This window comes from Macaca thibetana, chromosome 6 (genome assembly GCF_024542745.1).
Source record: "Macaca thibetana thibetana isolate TM-01 chromosome 6, ASM2454274v1, whole genome shotgun sequence".
NCBI lineage: Eukaryota > Metazoa > Chordata > Mammalia > Primates > Cercopithecidae > Macaca > Macaca thibetana.
The window spans coordinates 102139528-102162636 of NC_065583.1; the positions used below are offsets into that span (position 1 = coordinate 102139528).

Sequence of the window (23109 nt, forward strand, 5' to 3'; positions counted from 1 at the left end):
TGTGCCTACTGTAGCTTTTTCCATTTCTGTATTATATAAACATTTGCATATTAAAATTTGATTTTTCCCAGAGACAAGTATTATATACTGTATCTGTATTGAAATCAAACTGTGGTAATATATTTCTCAGAAAATAATGTTGGGGGCTGTAGCCTGAACATGTGGACTTGAAGCGACCTGGAGGAGGAGGTTGATCCCGTTGTGTATAAGTTAATATGTGATAACTCTCGAATCTTGTACAAAAACAAAAATTGAAAAAAAAGAAAAGCAAAAATACAGTTTTTATTTTGAAATACATTTGTTCTCTGGAGAATGTACTTTATCTTTTTTTCCTCCAGTCTTTTACAGATATTTAAAAGCATTTAAATGATGACAGCATTTACTTAAATCTTTCAGGTGCTACTGGATTTTGCATTAGTGTGTTATGTTGTGAAATCCTAACTTTGACATAAAAGGTTTTATAAGTATTCCCCTGCCTGGAAAATTAGTTTTTGTTCTCCTCTCTCTGTCTGTCTTTCTCTTTTCCACTTTCTTTCTGCAGACTAAAACATGCTCACGAAGTTGCATCTCTCCTTGTCTCTGTAGAAGATCTCCAGTACCATCATAGATTTGATGTTCTGCTGTCATTGAACTGTTGGGAAGCAGTTAGAGGAAAAACTCACTTTTTTTTTTCAGGTGGAAATAAAAGGAACACTCAAAATTAAGCCACCACCACCACTACCTTTAAAAACTAGTTTCTTTGCCCTGTTAAAATTAAATGTATTCTTTAACATGTGGGCTACAGTCTCCCATGTTTTTATTTAACTCTGAAGTATATACACTTCAGTCACTTATCTCCTTGTGGTCCTGATTTTGTCAGTAGTGGAATGGGAGGCAGGTTGGCGAAAAGTTTGTTTGATGGCAGTGGATTATTATTGTCGTTTTAATCATTGCATTGATTTGATATCAAATGATTTTGACATCCTGAAATTCTGTGCTTGAAGTCATGAAATGGTTTTCATTGAATTTTTGCCTCCTAAATGTATAGCATGAAGTAAATTAATTTATACAAAATCTTGAAGAAACCTTTTGGTAAGAAGTAGTTGAGATTGACACTTTTAGAAAATTTCTCAATTTCTAAATTTAGAAATTACTGGAAAAGGAAAGGATGTGTAATTCACCTTACTCCAAATTGCGAAAGTGTATTTTTCCTAATATTCATGTTAAACTTTACGTTAAAATTTTTATGATAGTTTTTCTTCATGAGAAACTGATATATAGATGTCATGCAAATACAAGCAAAGTTACTGAATTAAAGTAGTGGGTACTTAGCATTTTTTGTTTATATATTACCTAGTACAACAGCTAAAAATCATGTCCCAGAAAACTCAAAAACTCAATCAGCAGTACACAGCCTAGTGGTTTCCGCTTAGTACACTAAATAGAAAAAAAAAAAAAATTAAGTTATTTTTACTAAAAACATGAACTAAGGAGAAATTGCGTCTGGACTAGAATAGACAGAAGGCCACAAACTCCTAGTCGACTTCTTGTCAAGTCTCTGATCTCTGTAAGGACCTCTCCTTTAGGTTAAAGGACACACCGCTCGTCGGCCTTTTGGCTAAGATCACGTGTAGGTTAAAGGACACATTCTAGAAAACACCAAGATTATATCTGGGTGGGAAGAGGATGTATTTTGTGAAAGCAGATGCAGAAAAAAGAACAGGAACGTGCTGCCTTCAGTTTTTATCTAAGACATATTAGGATAGCCAGAGACAAAGACCAACTATCTCCTACCTTGCTGCTGCTTTTAACCAAACAGACTGAGATGGCACTAATGAGTTTCAGAGACTTTCAGAAAACCCTGTCACGTGTCTTGTCAGGATTTGTAACCCCATATAAGACACGTGACATTCAGAACTCACCATTTTGTGGGGTTCTGACCTACCTTTTTTTTTTTTTTTTTTTTTTTTTTTTTTGAGATGGAGTCTCACTCACTCTGTTGCCCAGGTTGGAGTGCAGTGGTGCGATCTCAGCTCACTGCAACCTCTGTCTCCCAGGTTCAAGCAATTCTGCCTCAGCCTCCCGAGTAGCTGGGACTACAGGCGCCTGCCACCACGCCTGGCCAATTTTTGCATTTTAATTAGAGTCGGGGTTTCACCATGTTGCCTAGGCCACTCTCAAACTCCTGACCTCAAGTGATCCACCCGCCTCGGCCTCCCAAAGTGCTGGGATTACAGGCCATGCCCAGCCCTGACCTACTTTTGTCAGTTGTTTTCATATCAAATATACCCAGGGATAGAAATATTGCTCTGTTTTCTTCTAACAACATGAAGTGAAGATAATGGGTGCCTAATAAATGCAAATATAAGGCCATTTCTGTAGCACAGAAAAATGTCTTTTGTGTATTTTTTATCAACATTCATGGTTTTTCTCGTTATCTGTGTATTATAACTACATTACTATATACACAGATATATTGTCAGTCACTCTATATGTCTTGTGGATATGACTTGATTATTCTACCTTAATGTATAAAGAATGACTATCTCAGGAAGCATGACTAGAAAGTAAATGTGGTTGAAGTGAATGTTTTCCCTATGACTTCAGTTTGAAATAGAACATCAAGAAGTATGTATTAAACATCTGCTATGTGATAGGCACTGTACTAATGACATTTTATTTCTATGGACAGTGGCATTTCCAGGGGTATTCCTGTGGGAGGGGAGGGAGATAAGGAAGGGGAGAGGCTCAGATGATTCTACCTGCTGTTGCCATGGTTACTGGTCTAACAGTTGTAGAACAACATGGTAGCTCACTAGCAAATCAGTGTTGGGGTTATCCAGCACACTGGTGAAAAGGTGGAGGTATTGCTTATATTTGTGGTAGTTTTTTTGGCTTTTCTGCCTTGCCTTTCTAGAGTATCTCTGTTAGGGCACTTGTTAACTAAATATTTCATATCTGCTCTTCTGAATATCTTCAGCCTTCCTTGGTGTTTACAGTACTTCTTATGAAGTTATAAATTATACTTTCTTTGCAGGTGTCATTTATGCAATATGTTTTGGACTCAATTTTTTTTAAAACTTACAAACTTCCAATAATCCAATGAAAGTAAGTAATTATGTGCATAATTTTAATCTATAAAATTTAAGTAGCAAACTATTCGGCCTTGGGAAAGCAGCTAATCTCTTAAGTTTTTAATGAAATGAGTTGTAAACCTGTAAAACTCATCCCCCAACACTATATAGTAGTTCAACAGGAATGGGTTTTGCTGTTAGTACTGGGTGACTTTGTGGTCAATTCTGGTTCTGCCAGAACTTAATGTCTTTCTTTCTTTCTTTTTGAGGCGGAGTCTTGCTCTATCCTCCAGGCTGGAGTGCAGTGGCACCATCTTGGCTCACTGCAAGTTCCGCCTCCTGGGTTCACACTATTCTCCTGCCTCAGCCTCCCGAGTAGCTGGGAATACAAGTGCCTGCCACCACGCCTGGCTAATTTTTTGTATTTTTAGTAGAGACAGGGTTTCACCCTGTTAGCCAGGATGGTCTCGATCTCCTGACCTCGTGATCCGCCTGCCTCGGCATCCCAAAGTGCTGAGGTGTGAGCCACCGCGCCCGGCCCAGAACTTAATATCTTTCTAGTTTGATCAAACTATTAGATCAGTTGCAGAAGTAACTCATGGCTCTAGGATCTTCAGACAGATGGTAACAAAGATCAGGGTGAAAACACTTCGTGGTTTTTGTTGTTGTTGTTGTTGTTGTTGAGACTTAAGAGTTTTGCCCTTGTCTCCCAGGCTGGAGTGCAGTGGCACGATGTCAGCTCTTTGCAACCTCTGCCACCCAAGTTCAAGCGATTCTCATGCCTCAGCCTCCTGAGTAGCTGGGATTACAGGTGCACGCCACCACACCTGGCTAATTTTTGTATTTTTAGTAGAGATGGGGTTTTACCATGTTAGCCAGGCTGGTCTTGAACTCTTGACCTCAGGTGATCCACCCACCTCAGCCTCCCAAAGTGCTAGGATTACAGGGGTGAGTGAGCCACTGTGCCCAGCCTCAAGTGTTGAATTGTTAACCTTTCTTATTGTAATAAAATGTGCATAACAAAATTTGCCGTTCTCACAATTTTTTAAGTGTATGATTCAGTGACATTAAGCACATTCACAACATTGTGTAACCATCACCATGTATCCCTTTCCAGAACTTTTCATCATCCCAAACAGAAACTCTGTACCCACTTAATAATAGCTCCCTATTTCATCTACCCTCTCCACCCTCCCCACCTGCCCCTGCAGCCTGTGGCAACCTCTGTTCTACTTTATCCCTCTATAAGTTGGCTTATTCTAGGTACCTCATGTAAGTGGAATCGTATAATATTTGTTTTCTTTGTGTCTGGCTTGTTTCACTTAGCATAATACTTTCAAGATCCATCCATGTTGTGGCATGTATCAGAATTTCATTACTTTTCAAGGCTGAATAATTTTCCGTTGTGTGGATATATGATTCTTAATTCATCTGTTGATGGATACTTGGGTCAATTCCACTGTATGGTTCTTGTGATTGTTGCTGTTACGAACATTTGTGTACAATTTATCTGAGTTCTTGCTTTCTAGCATTCTTGTGGCTATATATGTAGGGGAGGAATTGCTGGATTATATGAGAATTCTATGTTTAACTTTTTGAGGAACTGCAAAAGGATTGGGTTTGAATTAGGTAAACCTAAAAGAGTTGTAGAACAAGGTGATAGCTCACTAGGAAATCAGTCTTGGGGTTAGTGTCTGGTTAATAGAATGGTTAATAGACCTGCGTGTAATTAATTGGCCCCTGAGTCATGCCTTTTATCATTTCTTTCCTAAAACATTTATTAAGCACCTACTTTGCCACAGGCCCCATTTTGGAATACAAGCTACAGAGAGAAGCTCGCAGTTCATTGCAGAACACAGTTACTTTGCAGTGCACAAGTTATATGACAAAGGAGAACACTAGCACAGGGCAGTCCAGAGGGAAGAGAGCTTGGGAAGTCTTTCCCAGAGGAGGTGACATCGGCTTGAGGCTTGGTGGAGGAGCAGGAGCTGGCTAGTTGAAGAAGAGGTAAAAGAGAATTGCAGAGTGTGCTGTGCAAAGGCTCAGAAGAGTGACGAAAATATTGGGACATATGGAAAGTTAGAATGGATCAGTACAGCTGAAGCATAGGATGTTAGGGAAGGTCATGGCAAAAGATGGAGATGCTCTAGCCAAAGGCGAGAGCAGGAAGACTTTGTAAGTCATTTTAAAGATTTCCATTTCATGCTGAAGGTAATGGAGAAATAGTGAGGATTTTTTTTTTTTTGCAAAGAAATGATATAATCAGAAATATATTTTATATAGCTATTATGTATCTACAAAAATTAAAAATTATAAAAAATAGGCCGGGCACAGTGGCTCACGCCCATAATTGCAGCACTTTGGGAGGCCGAGGTGGGCGATCACTTGAGGTCAGGAGTTCGAGACCAGCCTGGCCAACATGGTGAAACCCCATCTCTACTGAAAAATACAAAAATTAGCAGGGCGTGGTGGTGGGCCCCTGTAATCTCAGCTACTCTGGAGACTGAAGCAGGAGGATCACTTGAACCCGGGAGGCAGAGGTTGCAGCAAGCCAAGATCATGCCACCTCACTCCAGCCTGGGCGGCAGAGTGAGACTCCATCTTAAAAAAAAAAAAAAGAAAAAAAATTATAAAAAATAATATGTTTTATAAGTCAGGCAGCTATGTAAATCACAGTCCCTGTTGAGAGGCTGTGTTATGGCAGTAGCGGTGGGAATGGATTCACAGAGTCTATAGGCGGTAGAACCAGTAGGACTTCTTGACTAATTTAGGTGGCAAGGAAAAGAGGAATGTAGGATGCTTCTAGATCTCGTGGACAACCAGATGAATAATCTCATTTCCCCAGAGAGTGAATTCAGGAGGGCAGAAACTCAGTTTTGTGAGTTCTGTTTTGCATTTTACATGCCTATCGAATATCCAAGTGGAACTGTGGGTCTAGATGGAGCTTGAGAGATAACTATGAGCTGGAGATAAATATTTGGGAGTTGTCACTTTATGTCGTGGTAATTGAGGGCATAAGAAATGGAGAGAATGCAGGGTGAAAATGTCACCTTGGGCCAGATGCAGGACAAGAGCTTGTGAAAGGAATGGCCAAGAGGGATGGGTGGACAACCAGAAGAGTGGGAGCTCACGGGAGCTTGAGTGGAGTTTCAGAAAGCCAGATTTCACACAGAAACATCAGCAAATCAACTTTGTGTCTCGAGGTGATGGTATTTAAACTGTGTTCTGTTGAGATCCTTCATTAATACTTGGTTTTGAAATATATTTTAACATGAGTTAAAAACTAACAAACTCAAATATGGTGTTTCTAACATTTTAAAACTTTGAAATCCAGCAAACATCAGTGCCAGGTTAACTGTTTTTTTGTGCAGATGCCAGAATAAGGCCATCTCTGGTAAATTGAAGAGCTTCCTGGTATTTCAAGGTGAGCTGTTAAAAGAACTGGTACCATTTCTCAGTGTAAATCAGGGCTTTCTCAATGCTCTGTCACTGAAACAAAATACAGAAATAGGGTCTACATAAGATAACTTATGTCTTCTGTAAACCTAGTCTCAAATGTTTGTTTATGAAAATAATTTATATTGAATGACTTACTGCTTAAGTGTGACATCCCATTCCTTCTGTTAATATATGGGGCTTTGATGTTGTCATTTTTAAGGGATGGGGTGGTGTATGTAGCCAAGAAGAAGTTAACCAACACCACTTTCTTTCTGTGGCTTATTTGCCTCTCTCCAAGTTTTAGAGGCTTGTGTGTATTGTGTTTCTTTTTACATGTATTGTTTTGATACTGAATACATGACAAGGACCATGTAACTTTGTGTTCGCATTGCTATAGAAAGTTTAGAGAGTTAATATTTCTGTTATCTTAAATGGTCCCGACTCTTTTTTTCATATTGACTCATAAACATAACTGCATACAAATTATCTCTGATAGAAGTGCTCTCAAATTATACTGTGTATTTGGTTTTAGACGACTGTATGGTATTTGATTTTTATTTCGACTTTAAATTACAATTAAAATGAGTTTGAATTTCTTGAGTAGACGTGACTTATACTACTTGGTCAACAAACTGAGCATGTTCGACGGTCCAGGAAGAAAAAAGGAATGATCAGTACTCAACATTGGCTCCAAATAACCCACAAAATTTGCAGATCACTTGCAAATTTTCTAATAAAGTCTAACTTTTAAACAACTTTTGTTTATATTTTTCTACTTAGTGATTAATAGTGGTCTCCTGTAGCAGAGCCTTTATTTTATAATTACAATCTATGCATTAAAATCTCAGCATTATACATAATAGTATAAAGCATAGAACTACATAGTCTATGGTGCATGGCCAACTACTCCGTCTCACAACAGTTTTCATACAATTTCATGACCTCAGTGTTAAATTGTTATCCCCATTTTATAGATGGGGAGTCTGAGGTTCAGCAAGATAAAGTGATCGGCCAAACAAGAGGCAGAACCAGGAATAAAACAGGTCCTCTGCCTCCTCTGCACCTTTCTCCATCATGCCTGAACTGACCTGTGGGTATTTTTTAAGAAGGCAGGTACAAAAGTTTATCAGTGTTCAATATTTATCAATCTATCACTTAACGAGAAGGGTCGAATGTCACTTAACGAGAAGGATCGAATGGTTTTCCATTTCACAATAGTATTATGTCTTCGAATTTTACCCTACGTTTTTTTTTTTTTAGGAGAAACAAGTTTAATTTTAATTATGTAAGTGGTTCGTGTATACTTTCTTTTTGTAATTGTTTTTAATAATACAGGTAAAGCAAAAGTCATCCTTGACCTCTCAGTTCTATCCCTAAAAACTGTTACTATAAGCTCTTTAATGTCTATCCTTTCAGCATTTTATATGCATTTGTATACAATATGTATGTACTTATAGAAACATGTAGTTTTGGAGGGCAAAGAGTCATAAATTTTATATGGTATGTTTTATTCTACAATTTGCCTTTTTTAACTTAATCTTATTAGACGATCTGTCCAAGTTGATACATACAGATCAACCTTATTCCTCCTAACTCCTTCAGAGTATTATTTCATTTTACGGCTATATATGATTTATTTAAACATTTCAATATTTTTTCTTTTCATTTTCATCCTACCCACTTCTTCTCCACCTTGAGGCTACTTGTTAAATGTTAGAAATATTCAGGAATAATTAGTACCCAGTCACCAAATGTCTTGCAGTGCTTCTAATGTCTTCTCTCACTGGGGAGAATGAACTGCAGATGAACAAATGTTCCTGAAAACTAAAACTCAAAAATAAGTTTTACTAGCTTTGATGAAAATCTTTCCAAATTATACTCAAACAATATCTAGCAACATACTTTGGACATAATAATTGCACAATAAATGTGTTAAATGACTGTACATGTTTACTGCCTTAGGAAAGAGAAGACGCCACATGTAATTTTTTTTTTCTGTTTTTTTTTGTTTTTTGTTTTTTGTTTTTTTTGAGATAGAGTCTGGCTCTGTTGCCTGAGCTGGAGTGCAGTGGCGAAATCTCAGCTCACTGCAACCTCTGCCTCCCAGGTTCAAAGGATTCTCTTGCCTCAGCCTCCCGAGTAGCTGGGATTACAGGTGCGCACCGCCATACCCAGCTTATTTTTGTATATTTAGTAGAGATGGGGTTTCGCCATGTTGGCCAGGCTGGTCTTGAACTCCTGACCTCAAGTGATCCACCCGCCTTGGCCTCCCAAAGTGCTGGGATTACAGGCGTGAGCCACCACACCCGGCCATCACATGTAAATTTTAACCTTTGCTCAGTGACTTGATCTTTCAACTATTGTATGGTGTCACCATCTGGAGATGCTTGGGGATCACCAAGTTTAAAACCCAAAGTCCTGTGCTTTGTAGCCTTCAAAGTGGGAAAGTAAAAGGATTAAAAAGGAAAGAAGGAATAGGGAAATGTTTGAACCCCAGTATATCCAGACATTTCTCTCTCTTATATCAAGAGCCTTTTGTCTCCCGATTGGTGGCTTTGCTTCTGAAAGCATCCTCTGCCAGTTGGCTATTCAGTCAAACATCTTGTGAATACCTACAATGTCACTAGGTACAATGCCAGGCACTGGAATGCAAAGATGGGAAGACACAGTCCTGGCCTCAAGAAGCTTATAATCTAATGAGGGAAGCACACATGTTAACCAAGAAACAATCAGACATCAATGCTGTTATGAAAGGAATATACACAGGAGAGAATTAGCCAGTATCACTGAGAAGGTAACATTGGAACTAAGTGTGAAAGATGAATAGATGTTCACTTTGAAGATTGGAGTGATGGAGGAAAGCAAGCCACACATTTGAATTCACAGTCCTGACATACAGTCTAGCTGAGCTTGGGGAATCAGAGAAAACACGTCATACAGAGTCCAGACTATGGACTTTGTTTCATGTCCTCAGCACTTCTGACTTTTTCCAAAGGCAGTGGAAAGCCACTGAAGCCTTTGAGGAGGAGACATAGCATGACTGGATGCACATTTTAGAGACAGTAAAACATTCTGGCTACAGTATCAAGAATGCTTATGGGGCCAGGCGTGGTGGCTCACGCATATAATCCCAGCACTTTGGGAGGCCGAGGTGGACGAATCACTTGAGGTCAGGAGTTTGAGACCAGCCTGGCCAACATGATGGAACCCTGTCTACTAAAAGTACAAAAATTTGCCAGGCATGGTGGCACTTGCCTATAATTCCAGCTACTCAGGAGACTGAGACATGAGAATCACTTTAACCCAGGAGGCAGAGATCGCAGTGAGCCGAAGTCACACCACCGCTCTCTAGCCTGGGTGACAGAGTGAGACTCCGTCTTAAAAAAAAAAAAGAAAAAAAAAAAGGTTTATGGAAGACCAGGTGCAGTGGCTCATGCCTGTAATCCGAGCACTTTGGGAGGCCAAGGTGGAAAGATTGCTTGAACCCAGGGGTTCAAGACCAGCCTGGGCAACATTGTGAGACCTCGTCTTTATAAAAATTAATAATAGTTTCTTCAGAAAGCTTATAGAAAACCATAATCAGGAAGTTTTTTTTTTTTTTTTTTTTTATTGTAGCAATCCAGGTAAGAGACACAGAAAACTGTAAATGATGCAAAAACAGCTGAACTGAATATGAGAGATGTTCAAGAGGTATGTGATGGGATGATATTTTGAAATTTGGATTTCTGCTGCTTTCCTGGCATTTATTGTTCCTTTCAACAAATGTATTCTACTCACTTGGCCCTCAGGTTTGGGTTATTACTGTAGTAATGAAAGGGTCAGTTCTCTACTTTTGAATTTCCCACCTCAAATGAGATTTTTTTTTTAAATGACACCCCCCCATGTAGCAAGGAGGGAGAGTGGAAGGAAATGAGAGGGTGGCACATATCACTATGGAGGGGCCCTGAGCACAACCTCCTCTCCCTGGTTGCCCAGTACATCAGCCTTAGATGGTAGCAGGGAGGGTAAAAAAGTGAACCTTCAGACAGGATAGGAGATTGAAGAGCAGAGGACGCCCATGCTTCAAGTTCCAGGTGTGACCTACAGAAGAGTATCCTTGGGCCAGGGTGATGCAGCAGCCACTGAGTGGAAATGACAACATGGTGTTTTTAAGCTAAGAGGGGCCCCACACATTTCTTGGGGTTCCAGTGTGGCATAGGAAGACATCTGAAATGATTCCATTGCTCTAGCGGGTATGACAAAAGAGCTGCTGTGTTAGATATGAGGACACACGTTCACCTGGGTGGATATGGGACCAAAGGCAAGATGGACATCTCAGTGGATGCTGGTAGAGAAAGGAGCCAGTGACCAGGGCCAGAGGGAGCCCACTGAGCAAATGCCAGCATAAATCAGGTGAATCAAGAAACAGAACCCCTGGCTGAGCACGGTGGTTCACGCCTGTAATCCCAGCACTTTGGGAGGCTGAGGTGAATGGATCACCTGAGGTCAAGAGTTCAAGACCAGCCTGGCCAACATGGTGAAACCCCGTCTCTACTAAAAATACAAAAATTAGCTGGGCATGGTGGCGTGCACCTGTAATCCCTGCTACTGGGGAGGCTGAGGCTGGAGAATCACTTGAACCTGGGAGGGGGAGGTTGCAGTGAGCCGAGATCGTGCCATTGCACTCCAGCCTGGGTGACAAGAGTGAAACTGTGTCTCAAAAAAAAAAAAAAAAAAAAAAAAAAAAGAAACAGAACCTGCCACACCCCAACCCCGAATTGCTTGAACACTGCCATCACTTAGATGTAACCCGAGGGGGCAGGTGGCAGAGGAGAAACCTTAAATTCTCTGAGTTTATATTGACTTGACAAAAACAATGTTTCTACTGCTAGGTAGAAAAATGAATTTTGGAACAAAATTTAGAAGAACAAAATTATATTCTTTGCATTCCCTAGTTATGACCTGAGAAGATGTTCCCACTACCAATAGACATTGCAGGATGTGATACCACTCTGGAGGACTTTGAAGCTTCTGGATTTGGTTGAAGAAAGATGCTTTGGACATTTTGAATTTGAGTTGCTTCTCCAGAAGTCTTACGTATCTGAAGCATGGGAGAGAGTATAAGCTGGGGAAATAAGTTTGGGGATTACCAGAAAAGCAGTGGGTAAGGCCATGAGCAAATGAAATCAAATAGAGGATGAAGAGAACAGGAGCCCTAGCAAACCCTGACAGTTAAAGAGTATGCAGGGAAAAGGACTTGGAAAGGACCCTGTAAAGAAAGATCCAACATGACCTGAAGAAGAACTGGTAAGCGATGCCAGATAATCAAACAATCAAAGCATCCAGCCCAAGGATAGTTCAGGGTTGCACAGAAACTCTTTATCATGGTTTTTTGTTTGTTTGTTTGTTTGTTTTTTCTGAGACAGAGTCTTGCTCTGTCTCCCAGGCTAGAGTACAATGGCACGCTCTCGCCTCACTGCAACCTCTGCCTCTAGGATTCAAGCAATTATCCCTGCCTCAGCCTCCCAAGTAGCTGGGATTACAGGCACTCACCACCACACCTGGCTAATTTTTGTATTTTTTAGTGGAGACGGGTTTTCGCCATGTTGGCTAGGCTGGTCTTGAACTCCTGACTTCAGGTTATCTGCCCTCCTTGGCCTCCCAAAGTGCTGGGATTACAGGTGTGAGCCACCATGCCCGGCCTTAGGCTTTTCTTATTGATCAGGAAATTATCGGCCTCACATTGGAACTTAAGACAATGTTCTTATTGCCCAGGAATGCCAGGAGGCTGACTGCAGGGGCTTATTTGTGTTAATGCAGTGCAGCCTTGTCATAATGTTACTGCAAGGTAAATTATAGTTCACATACACACAGAACACTTCTGTGTGCTTTGTCAACATGCTGTTAGGATTTTTTCACTGTATTACCCAATTCCCCTTTTAAGAAAAGATCTCTCTTTCAAATCATTGTCAGACATTAGGACTAGATGAATTTGTCCTTTTTGGTCTATGGGTCTTCTAGGCAGAGGACTACATGAATCCATCATTCCCTCTTCACTCTGGCTCCTGGGAAGCTCAAGACCAGATTTTGGGCTTAATTGCTATAGTGTTCCTCAGATAGTTTCTGTAATTCTAGTGTTTTCTTCCTCTTAGCCCTTATTTATTTGTTCCTGCTCCTATTTCTTGATCAGTTTTTTGGTCCTGTTATACTGGTCTGATGGTACCTGTGTATTCATCAAAAGTTACTTCAAATCTTTGGTGCATTTGGCAAGATACAGAATAGCTAATTGAAAAAAAAAGTCTAAGTCAGCTGGCTGTGGTGGCTCACACCTGTAATCCCAGCACTTTGGGAGGCCAAGGCAGGAGGATCACTTGAAGCCGGGAGTTCAAGACAAACCTAGGCAACATAGTGAAGCCTCATTTCTACAAAAAAGAAACCTAAAAATTAGCCAGGCATGCACCTGTGGTCCCAGCTACTCAAGTGGCCGAGGCCAGAGGATCACTTGAACCTGGGAGGTCAAGGCTGCAGTGAGCTATAATGCACCATTACACCCCAGCCTGGGTGACAGAACAAGACCCTGTCTCAAAAAAACAAAAACAAAACAAAACAAAAAAGAAAAATATCATAATTGTACAGTTTTTAAAAAAACTATCTTTAAGGTTGACCATTGACATATAGCTGATGTCTTCATATATTAGTTATAAAGTTCATTCTGATAAATAATTCAGGGAAGCTTTTTCCCAGTAGTCAATTTATATATCAACAATAGCAAAAGTAACACTTGATTGCTTGATGCTATAGGACATTTAAAGAGCCAGAGTGATGAGGGAATGATGGATTCATGTAGTTCTCTCTGCCTGGAAGGAAGAGATTAGGACTAGATACAAAAAGGACAAATGTATCTAGTCCTAAATCTCTCACAATAAGTTGAGACAGAGATCTTTTCTTAAAAGGAGAATTGGGTAATACAGTGAAAAAATCTTCATCGCACATAACATACAGAAGTGTTACTTGTGTATGTGAATTACAATCTACCTTGCAGTAACATTATGGAGGTGAGTAAGGCTGCATTAAAGGTAACCCAATCCAGTGATAGGAAGCTTTCCTCTCTAGCCTATTATCTATGCTTATTTCTAATGACCGTTCTGGTTAGAAATGTGGCTACTAATATTGTAAGTCATTAGTATCAAATCCAGTGTCAAAGCTCATAACAAGCTGCTTGCTTTGACTGTTGAACTGTCATGAGCAAGCACTTTTGAAGGTTATCAGAATCAAAATGGAGTCAGTTGTGTTAAAAATTAGAAAAAGGGCAGGGCACAGTGGCTTACGCCTGTAACCTCAGCACTTTGGGAGGCTGAGGTGGAAGGATTTCTTGAGGCCAAGGGTTTGAGACCAGCCTTGGCAACATAAAAAGACCCCATATCTACAAAAAAAGTTTAAAAATTAGCCAGGCATGGTAGTACACACCTGTAGTCCCACTTGGGGGACTTGGGGGTCCTACTTGGGAGGTTGAGGTGGGAGAATCACTTGAGCCCAGGAGGTCGAGGCTGCAGTGAGCTGTGATCACACCATCACACTCCAGCGTTGGTGATGGAGGAAAATTGTGACTCTGTCTCAAAAAAAATAAAAAATTGGCTGGGCACAGTGGCTCATGCCGGTAATCCCAGCACTTAGGGAGGCCGAGGTGGGTAGATCATTTGACATTAGGAGTTCGAGATTAGCCTGGCCAACATGGTGAAACCTGCCTCTACTAAAAATACAAAATTAGCCGGGTGTGGTGGTAGGTGCCTCTAGTCCTGGCTACTGAGGAGGCTGAGGCAGGAGAATCGCTTGAACCCAGGAGGCGGAGGTTGCAGTGAGCCGAGATCACACCACTGCACTCCGGCCTGGGCGACAGAGCGAGACTCTATCTCAAAAGAATAAAAAATAAAAAGAGGAAAATAAAACCCTAACAAATAGATCCAGGGAGGGCTATGAAGAGAGGGTTCTCACTTGCATGCCTGATAACAAAAGCTATCACAAAAGACTGCAAAACCCACAACCTTGCACAAAGGCCATCACAACCTTACACAAAAAATATTTCTATGAGGACATTTGCTCAGCAACTACCTGTCCAACCTCAGTCACCACTGTTGTTGATCTTCGTAGTTTAGAATAATTATTTCAAAACAATTATGTAATCCGTAATCCTCCTCATTTTTCCTTTAAAACCTTTGTCTTCTTTTGCCTCCCTGAATACATACATAGTTTGCTATGGCACTCATATTCCTATTGCAATGCCCTATTCCTGAATTTTTTTTTTTTTTTTTTTTAGAGAGCCTCTCTGTTATTTAGGGTGACACAAATAGTATCTGGAAGCAGGACCTGAAGTAGGATCAGTTTTGGACAGAGCTGGCAATTCTCGATACCAGTGTGCAGCACTTACAGGAGCCCTTTGAGCTCTCCACTTTCGCAACTCACCTCTTCTGCCCTGGTGAGTCTTCTCTCAGGCTGAGCCTCCCTCTTTTTGGTAGAGGCTTTAAAAATTTTGGGGGGATCACTTTGGTTATAAGCCTACCTTAGTAAAAGACCTTAAAGGTTGGGCATGGTGGCTCATGCCTGTATTCCCAGCACTTTAGAAGGCAGGTGGATCCTTGAACTCAGGAGTTCGAAACCATCCTGAACAACATAGCAAAATCTTCTCTCTACAAAAAAGACAAAACTCAGCCAGGCATGGTGGCATGTGCCTGTAATCCCAGCTTCTTGGGAGGCTGAGGTGGGAGGATTGCTTGAGCCCGGGAGGCAGAGGTTGTAGTGAGCCAAGATGGCGCCACAGCACTCCAACCTGAGTGACAGAGTGAGACACTGTCTCAAAAAAAAAAAAAGGACCTAGCCAAGCACAGTGGCTCACGCCTGTAATCCCAACACTTTGGGAGGCCAAGGCAGGCAGATCACCTGAGGTCAGGAGTTCCAGACCAGCCTGGTCAACACGGTGGCACACCGTCTCTACTGAAAATACAAAAATTAGCTGGGCATGGTGGTGGGCGCCTGTAATTCCAGCTACTCAGAAGACTGAGGCAGGAGAATCACTGGAACCTGGGAGGTGGAGGTTGCAGTGAGCCGAGATCACTGCTACTGCACTCCAGCCTGGGTAATAGAGTGAGACTCCGTCTCAAAAAAGAGAAAAAAAAAAGGACCTCAGATCCCTCCTGGGATGATAAAACACTTTTTGTTTTTTTCTGGCAAGTTCTTTTTGATACAAAGACAAGTGTCTTTCTGGGTTGAGCACTCCGAATTCTATGGAATTTACACTCTTTGAGGCATGTTTTTTCTGGTGAACTTACTTTTTAATTTTTGATATTTTGTTTGATCTGCAAACCTGGCTTAAAATTTTTGTGAACACTCTTACCCTGGTTTCATTTGGTTACAGGCATCTGTGATTTGACTCTTTTCCCTTGCTTGTTTCTGAATATCTTCTGAGAGCAAAAATAAAAATTCTAAATAGTGGGCACAAAATGGCTAATTAAAAGCCACTAGGGCAGCCACCACCATCTAAACATTGGTCCAAAGTCCTGACATTCTCTGATGGGATTTATAGAATTGTCTTTGCTCTCAAGATGTTAATAAGAACAGAATGAGATTCTCAAACATTATGGCATGCCACGTTTTCTGGGACTGAAGCCAGTTACATATGACCAGTTCTTGTGCATATTTTTTAACAAAGTACATCATGGAAAATTCAGAGCCAAAATGGTCATTATTTTAAACTCTCTTTAAAAACCTTGCAACTATAGAGTTAGCATATAGAGCTTTCTGAGTTCTTTGTCTGCCTCCCTCTATATTCTTTTTTCTTCTGCCTACTTTGAATCTGCTGACTTTTCTATTGGTATTAAGATAAAACTCACTGTTTATGGCATTCCAGAAAAGGTATTGGGCTGGGCATGGTGGCCCATGCCTGTAATCCCGGCGCATTGGAAGGCCGAGACGAGAGAATTGCTTGAAGCCAGGAGTTCAAGACCAGCCTGGGCAAAACAGCAAGACCCCATTTCTATCAAAAAAAAAGAAAAAAGAAGTATTTTACACTAGCTGGACATGGTGGTGCATGCCTATAGTCCTACTTACTTGAGAGGCTGAGGCAGGAGGATCACTTGAGCCTAGGAGTTTGAAGCTCCAATGAGCTCTGTTCATGCCACTGTACTCCAGCCTGGGTGACAGACTGAGACCCTGTCTCAAAAAAAAAAAAAAGAAAAAAAGATTTTAAAGCTCTTTCAAATTATTGGCTTTACACATCACAATAGCTCCATGGCAAGTAACAATCTAGAAATCTTTGGGAATGTAAATTTAGGTTTGCCTGACTAATAATTGCATATTGTGATGAAATGGATAACTGAAGGATTGATAGTATAAAAGAAAAAGAACCAGATAAGGCCAGGTGCAGTGGCTCACACCTGTAATCCCAATACTTTGGGAGGCTGAGGTGGTCAAATCATGAGGTCAGGAGTTTGAGACCAGCCTGACCAATATGGTGAAACTCCTAAAATACAAAATGCAAAAATTATCCTGGTGTGGTGGCGCACACCTGTAATCCCAGATACTCAGGAGACTGAGGCTGGATAATCGCTTGAAACCAGGAGGCGGAGGTTGCAGTGAGCAGAGATCGTGCCACTGCGCTCCAGCCTGAGTGACAGAGTGAGACTCTGTCTCATAAAAAAAAAATAATAAATTAAAAAAAAAAACAGATAAATGTTTATAAAGTTATACACTCAGATCAAATATATCAAAATCTTGAGCTTAAAGCAATAATATGATATCTTTGTCCAGCATAAAAAATTTGCTTGGACCAAAAGGAGAAAGTCAAAACAAAAACAAAGCAAAGCCTTCTAAAATGTTTCCCTGCCCACATTGACTAATCAAACACCCCAGGTTGGCAAAAGATATATTGTTACTAAAAATACAAGGCCAACCAGGTGTGGTGGCTCACGCCTATAATCCCAGCACTTTGGAAGGCCAAGGTGGGCGGATCACTTGAGGTCAGGAGTTCAAGACCAGCCTGGCCAACATGGTGAAACCCTGTCTCTACTAAAAATACAAAAAAATAAAAATTAGCTGGGTGTGGTGGAGGATGCCTGTAATCCCAGCTGCTTGGGAGGCTGAGGAAGAGTTGCTTGAACCCAAGAAGCAGAGGCTGCAGTGAACTGAGATCACACCACTGCCCTCCAGCCTGGGCAACTGAGCAAGATTCTGTCTCCAAAAAAAAAAAAATACAAAGCTACTTAGATATTTTGTTTTTCTTATACAGTTTGGCCAGTCCTGTCTAAAATATAAACATTGAAAATTTAACGCTAAACTTATTTGAAACTAAGGAAAAAAGAAAAAAAAAGGTGAAGGAGTTTTTTAAAAATCAAACTGCTATCTGCCCGTGGACGCCGCAGAAGAAGCATCCTTAAAGTCTCTCTTCTCCCTGCCATCATGTCTAAGTCAGAGTCTCCTAAAGAGCCCGAACAGCTGAGGAAGCTCTTCATTGGAGGGTTGAGGTTTGAAACAACCAATGAGAGCCTGAGGAGCCATTTTGAGCAATGGGGAACGCTCGCGGACCGTGTGGTAATGAGAGATCCAAACACCAAGCGTTCCAGGGGCTGTGGGTTTGTCACATATGCCACTGTGGAGGAGGTGGATGCAGCCATGAATGCAAGGCCACACAAGATGGAAGAGTTGTGGAACCAAAGAGAGCTGTCTCAAGAGAAGAGTCTCAAAGACCAGGTGCCCACTTAACTGTGAAAAAGATATTTGTTGGTGGCATTAAAGAAGACACTGAAGAACATCACCTAAGAGATTATTTTGAACAGTCTGGGAAAATTGAAGTGACTGAAATCATGACTGACCGAGGCAGTGGCAAGAAAAGGGGCTTTGCCTTTGTAACCTTTGATGACCATGACTCTGTGGATAAGATTGTCATTCAGAAATACCATACTGTGAATGACCACAACTGTGAAGTTAGGAAAGCCCTGTCAAAGCAAGAGATGGCTAGTGCTTCATCCAGCCAAAGAGGTCTCGAAGTGGTTCTGGAAACTTTGGTGGTGGTCGTGGAGGTGGTTTCGGTGGGAATGACAACTTCGGTTGTGGAGGAAACTTCAGTGGTGGTGGTGGCTTTGGTGGCAGCTGTGGTGGTGGTGGATATGGTGGCAGTAGGATGGCTATAATGGATTTGGTAATGATGGAAGCAATTTTGGAGGTGGTGGAAGCTACAATGATTTTGGCAATTACAACAATCAGTCTTCAATTGTTGGACCCATGAAGGGAGGAAATTTTGGAGGCAGAAGCTCTGGCCCCTATGGCGGTGGAGGCCAATACTTCACAAAACCACAAAACCAAGGTGGCTATGGCGGTTCCAGCAGCAGCAGTAGCTATGGCAGTGGCAGAAGATTTTAATTAGCAAACAAATCTTAGCAGGAGAGGAGAGCCAGAGAAGTGACAGGGAAGCTACAGGTTACAGCAGATTTGTGAACTCAGCCAAGTACAGTGGTGGCAGGGCCTAGCTGCTACAAAGAAGACATGTTTTAGACAAACAGTCATGTGTATGGGCAAAAAACTCAAGGACTGTATTTGTGACTAATTGTATAACAGGTTATTTTAGTTTCTGTTCTGTGGAAAGTGTAAAGCATTCCAACAAAGGGTTTTAATGTAGATTTTTTTTTTTTGCACCCATGCTGTTGATCGCTAAATATGATTAGTCTGATCGTGACGCTGAATAAAAGTCTTTTTTTTTTTTTTTTTTAATGTGCTGTGTAAAGTTAGTCTACTCTGAAGCCTTCTTGGTAAATTTCCCCAACAGTGTGAAGTTAGAATTCCTTCAGGGTGATGCCAGGTTCTATTTGGAATTTATATACAACCTGCTTGGGTGGAGAAGCCATTGTCTTCGGAAACCTTGGTGTAGTTGAACTGATAGTTACTGTTGTGACCTGAAGTTCACCATTAAAAGGGATTACGCAAGCAAAATCATGGAATTATTGGTTATAAAAGTGATTGTTGGCACATCCTATGCAATATATCTAAATTGAATAATGGTACCAGATAAAATTATAGATGGGAATGAAGCTTGTGTATCATCCATTATCATGTGTAATCAATAAACGATTTAATTCTCTTGAAAAAAAAAATCAAACTGCTATGGAAATTGCTTTACCCAACATTTTGGTCCACAGCCTTCATTAGATTACCTATTTGGGGAAAATACTGTTTGGTTGTATAAATAGGTCCCAGTTTTGTCTGAAATTTTGTCATAACTTGAATCCAAGTATGTTTTATTCATTTTTTATTTATTTTTTTTTTTTTGAGGCAGAGTTTCGCTCTTGTTGCCCAGGCTGGAGTGCAATACCACAATATCAGCTCACCACAACCTCCGCCTCCCGGTTCAAGCAATTCTGCTGCCTCAGCCTCCTGAGTAGCTGGGATTACAGGCATGAGCCACCACGCCCGGCTAATTTTGTATTTTTAGTAGAGACAGGGTTTTTCTATGTTGGTCAGGCTGGTCTCGAACTCTCCACTTCAGGTGATCCTCCTGCCTCAGCTTACCAAACTGCTGGGATTACAGGCGTGAGCCACCGTGCCCGGCAATCCAAGTATGTTTTATAGACTGGTGAGTTTGTATTACTATCTCATGAATAAAATTGTAAAATGAAAGCTGTAACATCTTCATGTGTGTGTGTGTGCGCGTGTGTGTGTGTTTAGGTATGTTTGTGCATATGTACATGTATTATGTTGTGTCTGCATGATCAAATCTGCTGTGGTTGGCCAGAAATCATTAAGAAATTCTTTTCAGGTTGGGCTGGATACAGTGGCTCATGCCTGTAATCCCAACACTTTGGGAGGCTGAGGTGGGCAGATCACCTGAGGTCAGGAGTTCAAGACCAGCCTAGCCAACATGGTGAAACCCCGTCTCGACTAAAAATTTAAAAATTAGCTGGGCATGGTGGCACATGCCTGTAATCCCAGCTAACTCAGGAGGCTGAGACCAGAGAATTGCTTGAACCAGGAGGTGGAGGTTGCAGTGAGCCAAGATCATGCCACTGCACTCTAGCCTGGGTGAAAGAGTGAGACTCCATCTCAAACAAAAAAAAAAAAGAAAAAAAAAAAGAAATTCTTTTCAGATTGGCTTATATAAATGAGTGCTCATATAAAATATGTGGTAATTCAAGTGCCTTTTAGTTCACAGGACTTAAGTAAATTGTTTATAAGATGCTTTTAAAACTATAGGTAAAATAAAAATACAGATGTCTTAAGAAGTAGCAACATACATTTTTCCTAGGGTTTACTTGTCAGACAGTTTTATATTTGTCTCTACTAGATGTTTTAAGATGTCCAGGTTTGACACAAAGGTTATATAACTATAAACCCAGCATAAACCAGAATGATCTTTGTGTGTAACTCTTTGATATGTAAAACTAATTAAACATTGCTCATAATGAAAACAGCTTTATTTTTTGAGTCATAGACAAAATACCTATATGTTTATATTTAAAGTTGTGACTTAGGTGAACACCTGATATTCACAGACTATAAAAATGGTTAATAGCAAAATAATTTGAAAGGGTTCTAGGCTTTGTCTAATATGTCAGTTTTTATAAGTAATCTAGATAAATTATTAAATTGTGTAAATGTAAATGGTGTAAATATTTATAAAGAAACTTTTCATTTAATTTGAAATCTTAAAATTATGTTAAATTAAGTAATACTCATTAAATGTCTGGGTCATTTCCAAATAAGATTTTTTAAAAATTGAAACAGGTCGGGCGTGATTGCTCACGCCTGTAATCCCAGCACTTTGGGAGGCCAAGGCGGGTGGATCACGAGGTCAGGAGTTCAAGACCAGCCTGGCCAAAATGGCGAAACCCCATCTCTAGTAAAAATACAAAAAATTAGCCCGGCGCAGTGACAGGCGTCTGTAATCCCAGCAACTTGGGAGGCTGAGGCAGGAGAATCAGTTGAACCCAGGAGGTGGAGGTTGCAGTGAGCCAAGATCACGCCACTGCACTCCAGCCCAGGCAACAAAGTGAGACTCTGTCTCAAAAAAAAAAAAAAAAAAAAAACCAAAAAAAAACAAAACCTGGAACAAATTGCTGAATATAAGTTTATTTGTTGTTTCTTAAATTTTATACAAAGACTAAATATACTTGGGTCTATTAACACACACAAAATAATGTGTGTTTTTTTGAAAGAAAAAATTATAAGAAAGACAAAAATGTGCTCTTTATTGAATAAGAAGAGTACATTTGTCTGATTTCGAGGTTATTTTAAAATTATTTCAAAATATAAATTTAGGAAGGAAATAGAAACAAGACAGAAAGGAACCAGTAAGTAGGAAAGAGAGAAAGTAAGTTATGTGCCACATGCAGTGACTTACACTTGTAATCCCAGCACTTTGGGAGGCTGAGGTGGCAGGATCACTTGAGGTCAGCAGTTTGAGACCAGCCTGTACAATGTAGCAAGACCTCGTCTCAAAAAAAAACTGAAAAAATTTAGCTGGGTATGGTGGCGTGTATCTGTAGTCCCAGCTACTCTGGAGGCTGATGTGGGAGAATCATGTGAGCCTAGGAGTTTTAGGCTGCAGTGAGCTATGAATGTGCCACTGTACTCCAGCCTAGGCAGCAGAGCAAAACCATGTCTCAAGAAAAGAAAGATGGCTGGGCACAGTGGCTTATGCCTGTAATCCCAGCACTTTGGGAGGCTGAGGCAGGCAGATCATTTGAGGTCAGGAGTTCAAAACCAGCTTGGCCAACATGGTGAAACCCCCATCTCTACTAAAAATACAAAAATGTAGCCAGGCTTGGTGGTGGTCACCTGTAATCCCAGCTACTCAGGAGGCTGAGGCAGGAGAATTGCTTGAGCCCAGGAGGTGGAGGTTGCAATGAACAGAGATCGTGCCACTGCATTCCAGCCTGGGAGACAGAGCAAGACCCTGTCTCAAAAAAAATAAAAAAGAAAACAACAGAAGAAAAAGAAAGAAAGCAAGGTGTATTTTTGGTAAGAAAGCATAAAAAGAAAAGAGAATAAATTTGTATGAGAAAGAATCTTATGTGGTAAATTTATTTATTTTGTTTTGTTTTTGAAAGGCAGGGTCTTGCCATGTTGATCTTGCACTCCTGGCCTCGAGTAGTCCACCAACCTCAGCCTCCCAAAGTGTTAGGATTACAGGGGTGACCCACTGTGCCTGGCCTTTATGTGGTAAATTTTTGCCTTACTAGTTGTTTAAGAGGAAGTATAGGACAAAGCAGAAAGTCTGAGCATGTTGTCAATGGTATGAGTAAGTCATGAAAAAGGTTTGTGGAGAAGAAATTTATGAAAGGAGTTGTGTGTGTGATTCAGTTGGCTATAATTAGAGGGGAATTATTTGTAAGTGTTTCTACATTATAAGTGAGATTTGATATTAAAAATACACTAATGCAGCTGGGCACAGTGGCTCATGCCTGTAATCCCAGCATTTTGGGAGACTGAGGAGGGTGGATCCAGAGGTCAAGACATCAAGATCATCCTGTCCAACATGGTGAAACCTCATCTCTGCTTAAAATACAAAAATTAGCTGGGCATGGTGGTGTTTGCCTGTAGTCCCAGCTGCTCAGGAGGGTGAGGCAGGAGAATTGCTTGAACCTGGGAGGTGGAGGTT

General features: G+C 40.7%; 1 pseudogene across 1 annotated transcript; it reads left to right on the plus strand.

Moving 5' to 3' along the window:
- Positions 1–71: 71 nt before the first annotated feature.
- LOC126957605 (heterogeneous nuclear ribonucleoprotein A1-like) lies at positions 72–18968 on the plus strand (annotated as a pseudogene). The gene has a single exon (XR_007726829.1). The product of XR_007726829.1 is annotated as a heterogeneous nuclear ribonucleoprotein A1-like (transcript).
- The last annotated feature ends 4141 nt before the right edge of the window (positions 18969–23109 follow it).